The sequence below is a fragment of the Macrotis lagotis genome, chromosome 6 (genome assembly GCF_037893015.1).
Source record: "Macrotis lagotis isolate mMagLag1 chromosome 6, bilby.v1.9.chrom.fasta, whole genome shotgun sequence".
NCBI classification, from domain to species: Eukaryota; Metazoa; Chordata; class Mammalia; order Peramelemorphia; family Peramelidae; genus Macrotis; species Macrotis lagotis.
In genome coordinates this window covers 176,138,038-176,142,556 of record NC_133663.1, presented here as the reverse complement: position 1 = coordinate 176,142,556, position 4,519 = coordinate 176,138,038, and the positions used below count along the sequence as shown (strand labels likewise).

Here is a 4,519-nt window from a genome sequence, read left to right as displayed (position 1 = left end):
CTCTATGCTTCATCTGAGGCCTGTATTTGAAGATCAAACCTTCTGTTCAGCTCTGGCCATTCCAACAGGAACATTTGAAACTCCCCTAGTTCATTGAAAGTCCATCTTTTTCCCTGGAAGAAGACATTCGGTTTTGCTGGGTAGTTGATTCTTGGGTGCATTCTGAGCTCTTTTGCCTTCCAGAATATTATATTCCAAGCCTTACGAGCTTTTAATGCAGTTGCTGCTAAGTCCTGTGTGATCCTGACTGCAGCTCCATGATATTTGAATTGTGTTCTTCTGGCTGCTTGTAATATTTTCTCTTTGACTTGGGAGTTCTGGAACTTGGCTATAATATTCCTGAGGGTTGTTTTTTTGAGATCTCTTTCTCGGGGAGATTGGTGGATTCTTTCATTTTCTATTTTGCCCCCTGCTTCTAGAATATCAGGGCAATTTTCCTGTAGTAATTCCTTGAAAATGATGTCAAGGCTCTTTTCCTGATTATGACTTTCAGGTATTCCAATAATTTTTAAATTATCTTTCCTAAATCTGTTTTCTGTATCAGTTGTTTTTTCAATGAGATGTTTCACATTTCCTTCTAATTTTTCATTCTTTTGGTTTTGAAGTATTGTATCCTGATTTCTCATAAAATCAACAACCTCCCACAGTTCCATTCTTTGTCTGAAGGATTTGTTTTCCTCAGAGAGCTTTCTTATCTCTTTTCCCATCTGGCCAATTCTGCTTTTTTAAAGCATTCTTCTCCTCAACTTTTTTTTAAAGACCTTTATTAACAGGTGCTTGCAGTTTGTGGATTTTTGAAAAAATCAGGTGTACTTTTATACAAATTAAAAATGAGGTTCTTAAAAATCTCAACTTGACCAGATAAGAAACAATTTAAAAACCTTTAAAGGTGTATTGAGAAAACCAGGCTTTTTAAAAAACATGTTTGTCATTCTCCAAAAGAGACTTTTTTAGGTTAAAATAATAAAAACCCCATGCTGCATAGATAATGCAGAGAGTTCTAGTTATCTGGTCAATAGCAAAAAGCAAGCACTTAGGTCTTCCATTCCAAATCTTTTGTTCATTTCTTATTATTGCTGGAATTTCATATTCTTCCTTCTTGTATGATGACTAAACCAGATGATGGTAGAGATGGTAAGCCGGCATTTACTCAGCCCCGCCCTGCTCAGCCTTGGGAGGGGACGTATTCTCAGCTGGTGGTTTGGCTGCTTTTGTCTCTTTGCCATCTTGTGGTTTAGGGTTCTCTGGGCGTCTGCCTCTGTAATTGAAGTTACGGCGGTACCAACGTTGAGGTGGCTGCTGACCCTGGGTCTCATCTCCTTGGTTCTCTTTGTCTTCTTCATTACCTTCATCTCTAGGCTGTCTTTGACGGGGAGGGCTCCTGGGGAATCGTGGTCTATAAACCTGATACATATTCTGTCTCACTGGTCTACCTTGTTCTCCTGCACCCTGGTTGTCAGCTCCCTCCATGCCTTCTCCCTGCACAGGAGGGTTGGAATACTGTGGTCGACGCCCATAGGGTCTCCGCATGTAGTAAGGTGGGACGACGCTGTTGGGGCTGGCCTTCTGGAGCGCTCTCTGATCCCTTGTTCTTTTCCCCACTCTCACTGTTCTGGTAATTCTGCTGGTAGTTCCGTGAAGGACCCCTATGACGTGGATAACGTCTGTAATGGTTACGGTCGGCTGCATATTTACTGCCTTGTACTGGAACACCACCAGGGCCTGTAACATTAGCTGCTTCCGCACCCTTTTCTCCTTCAACAACATCAAACTCCACAGTCTCTCCATCTCCTACACTGCGAAGGTACTTCCTGGGGTTATTTTTCTGGTGTACAAATACATCTTCCTTGGTGTCATTCCTGTTGATGAAACCATAGCCGTTTCTTACATTGAACCATTTTACTTTTCCCAAAACCTTCATTGCGATGACCTTCTTGTCCCCACCGGCAGGCGCCACCGATGTGAGGCCGCTGGGGCCGCCAGGGCTGCCGCTCCCTCCGCCGCTGCCAGTGATGCCAGGCTTGGTCTCAGTGGTGCTGAGGGCGGCCCCCGCCGGGCGGCTGCTAGGTCTCAGCCTCGCTGCTCATGGTTGCGGTGATGGTGACTGGGGCCTGTGCGGCAGGCGGCTCCTCCCAGGGTGTGATGGTGACTAGGCCTGCGGCGGCGGTCGGGCTGCTCTCAGGGCTCTCTGGGGTCCGCTCTCCACTCCCGCTATACTGATCGAACTTCCTCAATAACTTTTTGAACTGTTTTATCCATTTGATCTATGCTGGTTTTTAACATGTTATTTTCTTCAGCATTTTTTCAGATATCCTTGACTAAACTGCTGACTTCATTTTCATGTTTTTCCTGCATCTCTCTCATTTCTTTCCCCAATTTTTCTTCTATCTCCCTCACTTGATTTTCAAAGTCTTTTTTGAGCTCTGTCATAGCCTGAGCCCCATTTCTGAATTTTTCTTGGAGTCTTTAGATGCAGGAGCTTGTACTTCCTCATCTTCAGATTGAAGGTTTTGATCCTTCTTGGGATTATAGACAATGTATTTCTCAATGCTGTTCCTCTTTTTTCTCTCTGCTTACTCATTTCTCCAGCCTGTGCCTGGTTTTGGGGTGCTTCCTGAGCTTTTGAGTATTATTGGGATACCTCCCACAAGGGTCTCAATGTGTGAGGCTCTGTCTTCCCTCCTGGTCTGTGAATGACCATAAGTGCACCCCTCTGCCATGGGGCTGAAGTGGGGGGGGGGGGGCTGCTGTTCTATGGGGGAACCTAGACTATGATCAGGATCTGAATGTGGTCAGAATCCCAGAGTCCTGTTCCAGGGACAGAGGACAGAGCTCAGCAGTCTCTCTCCACTCCCCTCCCTAGGCTTAACACTCATGCCCTGGGGACTCCTGCTTTGCTTCTGGTTCCTGGATCTGGGCTGCTGTGGCCATGCTGCTCACTGTGTGCCCTGAGAGTTGGGTTTCATGTGCTCACTCTGGCAGAGTTCTCCCCGCTGATCCCCCAATTTGTGCCTGGCGCTCCCTGGGTGTAGGTCAGGAAACTGCCCCTGCTACTGTGAGCCAAGGCTCCCAGTGCCCTGGGGCTGCCTCCGGGAGGCTGAAGTTCCTTTGCTCTGTTGGGCCATCCCTCCAACCCTGTGGAGCAGAGCCTTTCCACTCTTTTCCAGATTACCTTGAGTTGGAGAACTGCCTCACTAGATCCTTCTGTGGATTCTGTCTCTCAAAAATTTAGCTGAGTCCTTAGTTTATAAGTTTTGAGGGAGAGCACCTAAGAGACAATCCTCTCCTGTTGTCATCTTGGCTCCGCCCCCTTTCTATCTCTTCTTTGTTGGTAATATATGGAAATATTTAAAACAACTTTGAGCTAAACAAATTGTGATATACTGATGGAATATTATTGTGAAATAAGACATGATGAGTTCATTAATTTAAAAAACATGGAAAGACTTGAACCTTTGAAGGAAAATACTTCTTTGAAGGTCTTCTCAAAGAAAGAATTGACAAATTGAAATATGCATCTATGTGTATATATATATATATATATATATATATATATATATTTGTATGTGTGAGTGCTTATAGATATGTATGTTTAAGAATATATATATTAATTTTAAGAGCAGGCTTCTTTTGGGTGAGATGGGGAGGGAGAGATAAAAATAAAATAAAAAATGCATAGCAAAGAGCAAAAGAGTTTTCTTCTTAGAGATTCATTGATGGATTGCTTAGTTTCTTTTTATTTTTTTTAATTTTATTTATTGAAGCAATGGGGTTAAGTGACTTGTCCAGGATCACACAGCTAGACAATTATTAAGTATATGAGATCAGATTTGAACTCAGGTCCTCCTGACTCCAGGGCTGGTGCTCTATCCACTCTACCACCTAGCTGCCCTAGTTACTCTTTCAAAGATAGCATTATTTAAGTTATATTTCTTTTTTCTGTAAATCTCAGAAATTCATATATTTTTTAATAAATATACATTCATTTCACTTAAATTTTCTGTTTTACTGGCATAGAATTGAGCAAAATAATTCCTAATAATTGCTTTAATTTCATCTTCATTAATAGTACATTCAACTTTTTCATTTGTGATACTTGGTAATTTGGGTTTTTTAAAGAAATCAAGTTTACCAGTGATTTATCTCTTATATTGATTTTTTCTTTTTAAAACTAGTTCCCAGAATTATTTGTTAGTTCAATTTTTGTTTCTTTACTTTCAACTTTATCAATTTCTCTTTTACTTTTCAAGATTTCTATTTTGGAACTTAATTGGAAACTTTAATTTGTTCTTTTTCTATTTTGGGGGGGTCTTTTGTGAAGAATTTGGATTAAGGGACTTGTCCAAGGTCACAAAGTTAGAAAGTATCAAGCATCTGAGGGTGAATTTGAACTCAGGTCCTCCTGTCTTTAGGAACAGTGTTCTATACATTGTAGCATCTAGCTGTCACTTCTTTTTCTATTTTTCAAATGAATATCTTATTATTTTTAACTGAATGTCTTAAGTTATTGATCTTCTTT

The 4,519-nt window shown here is 41.6% G+C and overlaps 1 pseudogene; it reads right to left on the bottom strand.

Annotated features, from left to right (window-relative positions):
- Positions 1–753: 753 nt before the first annotated feature.
- Positions 754–2,087, bottom strand: LOC141491929 (Y-box-binding protein 1 pseudogene; annotated as a pseudogene).
- Between the last annotated feature and the right edge of the window lie 2,432 nt (positions 2,088–4,519).